We start from the raw sequence: 11,273 nt of genomic DNA, 5'->3' as shown, positions 1-11,273 counted from the left end.
ATGCAGCCTCACCAAATCTCTTCTTTTGTACATGTGGTACACACAGGGCTGGACTGGCCATCTGGCATACCGGGCATTTGCCCGGTGGGCCGCGGTAGTTTTGGGCCGAGCCGGCCGGCAAAATATTTTTATTTTTTACCAGTGGCCCGGCCGAAAGCTACCATCGAACGGCCCATAAATCGAAAGCTACCATCGGACGGCCCATAAATCGGGGACAGCGGCCCATTGGCCAATTTTCGGTACAGACACTGGGCTGGCCCAATCAACAGAGAGAGGGGGGGGGGGGTCAGGGGTCACGCACGCACGCACACAGCACCAGACCTCCGTCTCAGGCTGTGTTCGGAATAGCGTACTAGCATACTACTCATACTAGATATGACGTAGATTTTGAGTATGTAGTACGTTCACACTGTACAGTATGCGAGATTTGAGTATGCGAGAAATTTAGTAGGCGAGCAGTTATTTCCGGGAAAATTGAAGTCAGTTACGATGGACACTAGCTCGGGTCCTATTTCCCAAAATGCATTTCGTGTCCAGGGTTGCCAGATGGGGCGGGTTACCGCCGAATGGGCTACTTGATTTTGAGGTTATAGAAAGTTTAGGCTGTAAATTGTCAATCCCATCTGGCAACCCTGTGCGCTTTCAGCCTCGTCAAACTGCGTCATACAAACTTGTCATACAGCTTTTGTTTACATTGTCCGATAGCCTGGGAACCGAAAGCAATAAACATCGTTTTTTGCACATATTTGAGTGTGCAGATGCTGCTTTTTTGCACTCTATTTGATACTCTTCAGCTGCAGCACCCCAGCTAAGTCTGATCACGGATGAGCGGTGGTATTTTCACTATACTGGGAATTAACATGTATTAACAATAATTAACATTAACATGGTGAAATGCATTCTTAGACATGACTACATCGTCATGATGACCCCCACACCTCCACAGCCCTCAGACTCAGCACTGGGTCCCCCCAGGGCTGCGTGCTAAGCCCCATCCTCTACAACCTCTACACCTACGACTTCACCCCCGTCCACCCCAGCAACTCCATCGTAAAGTTTGCAGACGACACCACCGTGGTGGGATGCATCTCGGGGGGGGGACGAGGCGGCGTACAGGGATGAGGTAGAGCAACTGAGCAAGCTGTGCAAGGTTAACAACCTGCTGCTGAACAAGTCAAAGACCCAGGAAATCATCGTAGACTTCAGGAGGAAAAAGTCCGAGATCCAGCCCCTGCTCATCGACGGAGAGAGCGTGGAGAGAGTCTCAACCCTCTGATTCCTGGGGATGCACATGCGGGATGACCTGACCTGGAAGGACAACACAAAAGGCACCATCAAGAGGGCACAACAGCGGCTATACACCCTGAGAGTCCTCAGGAAGGAACACAGCAAGCAGGAGATACTGGTGACCTTCTACCGCGGCGCAGTGGAGAGCATCCTCACCTACGGCATCTGCAACTGGTTCTCCAGCTGCACAACAGCGGAGAGAAATGCGCTACAGAGAGTCGTGAGAACAGCACAGAAGATCACCGGCGCCCCCCTCCCCTCTCTGGAAGAGCTGTACAACACACGCTGTCTCAGGAAGGCCTCCAAGATCTCCAGGGACCCGACCCACCCTGGGTACGAACACTTTACCAGGCTGCCCTCGAAAAGGCGGTTCAGGACCCTGGCCGCAAGGACAAACAGACTGAAGAACAGCTTCTACCACAGGGCCGTCCAGGCCCTGAACACAGCAAAGACCTAAGTTCTGGGCCCTGGACAGTCTGGACGGATTGATGGCAGCTGCTGGACTGAAAAAATCAGGTGTAGTGCTGAGGCACAAACATGTACATTTCAAGCCTGCAAACTGTGACACTTTAAATAAATGTGAAATAATACTATTGTGCAATATGACAACCCTAGTCGTCTATCTGTACAGTATAGTACAGTGGATAGTGTACATAACCTTTATTTATGTAAACCACCTCCTTCCTTTTTTTAAAGTTTTTTTTTTTTCCCTTTCCTAACACCAGGGGAGCCACCCCTCCTAAATTTCGTTGTTTGGTACCTGTACTGTAGCAATGACAATAAAGTCCATTCATTCATTCATTACAAATATGCCACTTGAAATGCATGAAACCCAAGTTTATTTGTGTCTTACACACATGTTCACCTAGTATTTGACTGCTTGTAGCCCAATCACGAATGATCCCAGTATTGTAGCTTCAGACGGACAAGTTGGTTGTAGTGCTTGCCCACGATATGTTATTGCTCATATATATTTATTTTAATCACGTTATTTTACCAACTGTTAAGACAACAATATAGTAAGCTAGTTACTTGAGCTAGCTAAAGATGTTGGCCCCCCAAATCATTTCACAACGTGTTGTAATTATGTTAAGATATTTCTGTCGAGTGAGTGAAGGTAAGCAACGTAGGGTGCGTTCGTAAAATCGCTCTGAGAGCGCCGTAACGCACACTGGGTGCAACGTCATAAAGGGACCAGGTAATTTGATTGGACAAGAGGCATTCCATGAGTGCTGATCATATTTCCAGGGCGAATTTACGAACGCAGCTAGCGAACAGAAGACGCAAAAAATCGTCAGATCAGATATATAAACGGGTTATTTTGGTAAACTGGACACATTTTGGGAATATATGTGGTTACTTTCTCGCCTGAAAACATATTAAAACTTCATAAAATGACATGTTAACACACCAGGAGAGCATTGGGGTGGAGGATGCCATCATTTACATGCTGCACAGGGCCTACACACACCTGGAGAGGCCACAGAGCATGGTGAGGACCATGTTCTTCGACTTCTCCAGTGCATTTAACACCATCAAGCCATCACTGCTGGCTGACAAACTAGCAGTGATGTGTGTGGAGGACTCCCTGACGGCTTGGATCCACAACTACCTCACAGACAGACGTCAGTATGTGAGACTGCAGGGCTGTCAGTCTGAGGTGGTGGTGTGCAACACCGGTGCCCCCCAGGGAACTGTTCTGTCACCCTTTCTCTTCACCCTCTATACCTCCGACTTCCAGTTTAGCTCCGACCAGTGCCACCTGCAGAAGTTTTCTGATGACTCCTCCATCGTCGGTTACATCACAGACGACAGGGATGAGGAGTACAGGGCCCTGGTGGAGAGCTTTGTGCAGTGGTGCGACACCAACTACCTTTTGCTTAACACCAGCAAAACAAAGGAGTTGGTGGTGGATTTTAGGAGGAAGAGAAGGACCCCAGCCCCCATCACCATCAAGGGGGTGGAAGTCGAGAGGGTGGACTCCTACAGGTACCTGGGAGTACAAATTAATAACAAACTGGACTGGACTGACAACACCGAGGCTCTTCTCAGGAAAGGGCAGAGCAGACTGTTTTTCCTGAGAAGGCTGAGGTCTTTCGGCGTCTGCAACAAGCTGCTGCGAATGTTTTATCAGTCGGTGGTTGCCAGCGTTCTGTTCTTCGCCGTGGCCTGCTGGGGTGGAAACATCTGTGCCAGGGATGCTGCGAAGCTAAACAAACTGGTGAAGAAGGCCAGCTCTGTGGTGGGGACCGGGCTGGACAGCCTAGAGGTGGTGGCAGAACAGAGGATGGGGAAAAAACTGGCGGCCATGCTGGCCAATCCCTCCCACCCGATGTACTGCGAGCTGGCGGGGATGAGGAGCAAGTTCAGCCACAGATTTGTTCTCCCCCGTCAAAGTACAAAAAGATTTGGACAGTCCTTTGTTCCAGCTGCACTCCGACTCTACAACCAGGCCCTGCAGGGTGGGGGAGACCTGGAGCTGAGAGGCCGTTAAGACTGCTACTTGGACTACATGCACTTGAGCACTTTATCTTGCACTTATTGAGCCTGCACTGTTTTATCTATTTATTTATTGAATGTTTTCTGTCTGCCCTAACTAAGCTGTTTGACAACAACATTTCCCCATTGGGGAAAATAAAGGTTTTCATTCATTCATTCATTCATTAACAAAATTACATCTTTTAGCTAATGGAGGTTTAAATTCGCCGCTCCCGGCGAAATGCATTCTGGGAGGCAGTATGGATACAGTGTAAATGGTCGGCTGGTTTTCACATACTTATTATGAATTTAGTAGGTAGTATGCAGTATATACTCATTGAGTATGCTAGTATGCAGTATGCTAGTATACCATTCCGAACACAGCCATTGAGACATTGTAATGTGAAGGACTCAAGGAGCCATTTCTGTCACTGTTGACTGTTTACAGATTCCGACAATAAAAGTTCGTCATTACGTCGCTGTGTGAAGTGATTCTTCAGGCACCAGAACACAACAGTGTGTCTGGCTCAGACCGGCTAACCTGCAGGACAGCACATCCCCCATGTACACACACACACACACACACACACACACACACACACACACACACACACACACACACACACACACACACACACACACACACACACACACACACACACACAGGACAGCACACCCCCCATGGTCTCTGCCTCTGGTAAGTTTCTGTTTCCCAGAAGTCAGGCGGAGATCTACTGGGTTTAGGAGCATTTCCGCCCCCTAGCGGCAGGACAGAGGAACGGACACACGAACGTCAGCGGCAGAGAATAATGTTGGAGCGCAACCCGAGGATAGAAATTGAAGGGTATACCGCCTGTCCACTAGGTGGCAGTATCTCGTTTGCTATGCTGTCCGGCTCAGTCAGGAGTCGGCCATGTTTATTTGTTTAGTGTCAGTCAGACGTTCATGTTACGGTGGCCGTCTATCGAGCTGTCCACCTAATTCCTGTAAGTTGGTTATTCTAATGTTTCTGGTTAAGTTATATATTTACATTTACCCTGCTTATACTTTATCTCAATTCATGCTTCTATTGTTTGTATATTTGCAGGGCGTTTTCATCTTTGTCATTAAACACTTCATTGACATTGAGGAGCGTATTTCTTCAGAAATGTTGTTACTGTTCAACAACCCTCTGACTTGTTGTCCCGCTGTTATATTACTGTATTCACACAGACAAAGACATTTAACACCCAGACACAGGTCTACACACGGGTTAGGTGGCATCAAAGGTATTAATTACTATTTGACTAAATTCTGATGTTAATTAAGTAACAAAAATGATAAGCAAGTGGTAATTAAGAGTGCAAGGGTTAACCTCAAATTTGCCACACACACACACACACACACACACAGACACACACACACACACACACACACACACACACACACACACACACACTTACATAACAGATAGTCCTAACACATTTAGTTTGTTACCAACCCCCATTTTATTCATCCAAATAAACCAGATTTACACACAATTTATTTCTCAAGAACAGTTTCTCTCCCTACTGATACAGAAACAATAGAATCACACAAACCCACTAAGATAACCCTCTCCACCAGGATTTCTATAAAGCAGAGCGCAGATAAACTCAAACACAAACTTTAATGATTTCAGATATTGATTCATATGAAGGAAGTATCTCATAGCCCCAGACAATGTATGAGGTTTTGGATGAGTTGTCTAGAAGTGTGACTGCTGATGACACTTGTTCTTATGGAAGGTTTTACAGGTGATGACTGATGGACAGTTGATTCACTGACTGAGACAAATGTCCTGACTGTAAGTGGCTTTGGAGGAAAGCGTCTAATGACTGCAGTGTGGATGTGTATCATCAATGATGAACCACAACAAAACACATGGATGTGAATTATGATGAAATCCTGGAAAACCTACAAATATGAAATATATGAAAACATGATTTGTGTTACTGTATATCTTTGCCATCCGCTGATCAGGTGCAGCAACAATAAGAGTTAATCAGATACAGGGTTAGGGTTAGGCTGTTTTAGAGAATCATGTGTTTGTGTCGAGGTGCACGTTGATCTGACTTCATCTGTCAGATGAGATGACTTCACTTCCGGTCTCTGCTGCTCTCCTGTGAGGACACACACACACACACACACACACGGTCAATACTGAGTTCAGTGATGTAAGTGAGGTATTTTCTATGTTTTACATTTTTACCATTTAGCAGACACTTTAATTCAAAGCGACTTACAATTAGAGATTAGGGTTAGGGTACCCTAATCCTTACCCTAACCCTGGAGTAATTTAGGGCTAAGAAAAAAAAAAAGTTTAGAAGAATGTGATAGGAGAAGGTTTTTCCTTCTATCAGTGGCCCCAGGCCTGAGCTAGATTACTCTTCCTGCTACGACTGGTGGACTGATGATTCTCATGCTTAGTATTCAAATGTATTGATTGTAAGTCGCTTTGGAATAAGGCGTCTGCTAAATGCCAAAAATGTAAATGTAAATCTAAGGGCCTTACTCAAGGACACACTAGTGGTGGTGTTCTTACACTTACACTTTCTTACACTTACTCAAGGACACACTAGTGGTGGTGTTCCCAGGTGGGATTTGAACTCATGACCTTCTGATCACCAGTCCAACTCACCATCCCCTAGACCTACGTGTTCCTCTGAAGGTCAAAGAGACCAGACTTGAGAGACCCACCTCCTCTAGAACTGCCTAACATGTCGGCCCTAAATCACTGACTCATGTCAACAGAGGACTAGTGTCGTATGCATGGATGAAGTCTGTTTCCACAACTAGAATCTCACCTGTTTGATCAGTGCAGAGAAACCTCATGCTTTGGGTGCAGAGTTGTTGGAACTGTCGTCAGAAGCTACAAGGAAACAAGACAAGGCCAGTTCAACTAAGGAGGAATACAGAACTACATTCTGACATGGAAACAGTCCCATGTTATACGTCAACAACATTTACATGTTTTCATTAATGCTTTATTTACCCAGGCCCCTTTGAGATATGAATCTCTTTTATAAGGCAGCCCTGGCCAAGACGCACCATAGCAGATTAACATTCACACAGTATAAAACACAACAACAACAACAACAACAACTAAATAGATACAATATTAAATTAAATGTAAGTAAATATTTCAGTTTTTACAGTTTCTAGTAAAAGATACATGGTGAACAGCCACACATGATTGTCATTCAGTTCAGCGTACGTTTGTAAATGCAACATGAAGGTGTAGAATACTTACTGCTAGCTTGGGAGAATCCTGAAACACAGAGTTGTACATGAAGATATTACTGACTCTTATAGTTTGGTTTAGTAGAATATTACAACTAACCAACATGTATGACACTTTACTAACTAACCAACATGTATGACACTTTACTAACTAACCAACATGTATGACACTTTACTAACTAACCAACATGTATGACACTTTACTAACTAACCAACATGTATGACACTTTACTAACTAACCAACATGTATGAGACTTTACTAACTAACCAACATGTATGACACTTTACTAACTAACCAACATGTATGACACTTTACTTACTAACCAACATGTATGACACTTTACTAACTAACCAACATGTATGACACTTTACTAACTAACCAACATGTATGACACTTTACTAACTAACCAACATGTATGACACTTTACTAACTAACCAACATGTATGATACTTTACTAACTAACCAACATGTATGACACTTTACTAACTAACCAACATGTATGAGACGTTACTAACTAACCAACATGTGTGACACTTTACTAACTAACCAACATGTATGATACTTTACTAACTAACCAACATGTATGACACTTTACTAACTAACCAACATGTATGATACTTTACTAACTAACCAACATGTATGACACTTTACTAACTAACCAACATGTATGACACTTTACTAACTAACCAACATGTATGACACTTTACTAACTAACCAACATGTATGACACTTTACTAACTAACCAACATGTATGACACTTTACTAACTAACCAACATGTATGACACTTTACTAACTAACCAACATGTATGACACTTTACTAACTAACCAACATGTATGATACTTTACTAACTAACCAACATGTATGACACTTTACTAACTAACCAACATGTATGACACTTTACTAACTAACCAACATGTATGACACTTTACTAACTAACCAACATGTATGACACTTTACTAACTAACCAACATGTATGACACGTTACTAACTAACCAACATGTATGACACTTTACTAACTAACCAACATGTATGACACTTTACTAACTAACCAACATGTATGACACTTTACTAACTAACCAACATGTATGACACTTTACTAACTAACCAACATGTATGACACTTTACTAACTAACCAACATGTATGACACTTTACTAACTAACCAACATGTATGACACTTTACTAACTAACCAACATGTATGATACTTTACTAACTAACCAACATGTATGACACTTTACTAACTAACCAACATGTATGATACTTTACTAACTAACCAACATGTATGACACTTTACTAACTAACCAACATGTATGAGAACACATCAATACAGACGACTTCCTCACTGCTAACATACTGACAACAACACCTCCACTGATGACATGATGAAGAGGAGCGTTTCTCACCTTTCTTGTTCTTCTTCTTCATGATGAAGAACACAGTGATGATGATGATGGCAGCCAGGAGGAGGAGTCCGACCACACCTCTGATGATGAGGCCCAGGGAGGCGGGGGGGTCAGTGGCACCTGTAACCAACACAGAGCAGTCAGACTGGAACTGAGGGTCACAGTTTGGTTTCCTCTCGACCAAGTGTGTGTGTGTGTGTGTGTATGTATGTGACTGTCAGTCACAAGTTTATATTCTACGGATGTTGTTCAGTGCTGTATGCGCGTTACCGGTTCCATGTGTACTCTACTCTTGTGAATTCATATTCGATGAGCTGATTATCTCTCGTGTACTTCATATTCGATGAGCTGATGATCTTTCTGTGTGTGTGTGTGTGTGTGTGTGTGTGTGTGTGTCATGCGCGTTCCGCATGTTCTGCTGCAGCTGTAGGATATCTTGGTATTTGACCTTCTATATAAAATCACCTGCTCGGCTTTAATGACTTAACCGCTATTTAAAAAAATAAATGTTGCCACCCTCTAGTTTTTGGTGAAATTACGTCTTTGTTTTGAGCGCCAGTGCGCGTTTTATGCGTGTGCACGCGCATATAAAAAGAAAACTGACCACCCCGCCACTAACGTGAAAAATCCTGGAGGAAACACTGAACTGAGGGTCACAGTTTGGTTTCCTCTCAACCAAGCCACTTTCTCTGTCACTCAGTAAGAGGTCCTGAAGGGACTTTGTGAATGTGAAGAGTGAACATGTTGTCAGAGAGGGGTACGCTGACCAGGTCCACTGAGAGATGGAGAACATGAGGACGTTTAGTGAGGGAGTCCATGGTGCTCTGCTGTACTCTGAGTCACTGAGAATGATCACGTTGTATCTCCTTACCTCTGTTGGTCTCTATCACGGAGCGCTCCAGTCTGATGACGATGTCGACCTCCATCCCAGAGAGCTGAACCACACAGTCATACTGGTTCTTCTCCCAGTCCTCAGGCTTCACAAGGAGGCGAGTCCTCATCTGGAAGGTTCCGTCGTGGTTGGGTAGAAGCTCTCCGTACTCCACATCCTCAAACAGCTGATCTCCATCTCTCATCCAGAACACCATCACTGCACTGGGGTAGAAACCTGTAGCGTGGCAGGTGACTGGAGAGGAGGGGGTCTTCTGGAACAGAGACACTGAGGGAGGGACTGGGGGGGGGAGAGGGAAGAGGTGGGGAGGAGGGGAGGGGGGTAGAGAGAGAGGGGAAGAGAGGGAGGAAAAGTAGCAGGTTGAGGGAGAGAGAGAGGGGGAAAGAGGTAGAGAGAGGGGGAGGGTGAGAAGGGGAGAGAGGGGAAAAAGCAGCAGTTTGGGGGGGAGAGGGAGAAAAAAAAAGAGGAAATAAAAGAGGGAGAGAGAGAGAGGGGTAAAGAGCAGCAGGAAATAGAAGGAATGTAATTGTTCCACTTCAAAGTAGTTGAATATGAACATGTGTCAGGTGACATGTCAGTGTGTGTGTACCTGTCCTCTTCAGAGTGCTCTCCCCGTATTGCAGGAACCTCTTCAGCTCCTCAACGCAGGTCTGGGTGAAGAATGAATGAATGATGAATGGTCTTTATTGTCATTGATATAGTACAGGTACCAAACAACGACATTTGGGAATGGGGGCTCCCCTGGTGCTAGGAAAGAAAAAAACAAAACAAAAACAAGAGGGGAAAGGAGCTTGTTTACATAAATAAAGGCTATGTACACTATCCACTATACTATACTGTACAAATAAAACACTGTGCTGTACTCTATGCTATGCTATACCTATTCTAACATTTCCTATTCTCTGCAACCTTATGTACCCTAGGGTTGTCATATTGCACATAGTGTTATTGCACATTCATTTAAAGTGTCGCAGTTTGCAGGCTTGAAATGTACACATTTGTGCCTCAGCACTACACCTGATTTTCAATCCAGCAGCTGCCATCAATCCGTCCAGACTGTCCAGGGCCCAGAACCTAGGTCTTTGCTGTGTTCAGGGCCTGGATGGCCCTGGGGTAGAAGCTGAGCTTCAGTCTGTTTGTCCTTGCGAACATGGTCCTGTACCGCCTGTTCGAGGGCAGCCGAGCAAAGTGTTCGTACCCAGGGTGGGATGGGTCTCTGGAGATCTTGGAGGCCTTCCTGAGGCAGCGTGTGTTGTACAGCTCTTCCAGAGAGGGGAGGGGGCGCCGGTGATCTTCTGGGCCGTTCTCACGACTCTCTGTAGCGCATTCCTCTCTGCGGCTGTGCAGCTGGAGAACCAGTTGCAGATGCAGTAGGTGAGGATGCTCTCCACTGCGCAGCGGTAGAAGGCCACCAGCATCTCCTGTCTGATGTGGTCTTTCCTGAGGACTCTCAGGAAGAAGAGCCGCTGTTGTGCCTTCTTGATGGTGGCTGCTGTGTTGTTCTTCCAGGACAGGTCATCCTGTATGTGCACCCCCAGGAATCGGAGGGTTGAGACTCTCTCCACGCTCCCTCCGTCGATGAGCAGGGGCTGGACCTCAGATTTTTTCCTCCTGAAGTCCACGATGATTTCCTGGGTCTTTGACTGGTTCAGCAGCAGGTTGTTAACCTTGCACAGCTTGCTCAGCTGCTCTACCTCATCCCTGTACGCCGCCTCGTCCCCCCCCGAGAGGGGCTGTGTAAGAGGCTGTGTAAGAGGCTGTGTAAGAGGCTGTGTAAGAGGCTGTGTAAGAGGCTGTAAGAGGCTGTAAGAGGCTGTGTAAGAGGCTGTAAGAGGCTGTGTAAGAGGCTGTAAGAGGCTGTAAGAGGCTGTAAGAGGCTGTGTAAGAGGCTGTAAGAGGCTGTAAGAGGCTGTGTAAGAGGCTGTGTAAGAGGCTGTGTAAGAGGCTGTG

The sequence above is a fragment of the Nansenia antarctica genome (genome assembly GCF_963989245.1).
Source record: "Nansenia antarctica genome assembly, chromosome: 2".
In the NCBI taxonomy this organism is placed as follows: Eukaryota; Metazoa; Chordata; class Actinopteri; order Argentiniformes; family Microstomatidae; genus Nansenia; species Nansenia antarctica.
Note: the sequence above shows the minus strand (reverse complement) of the source record.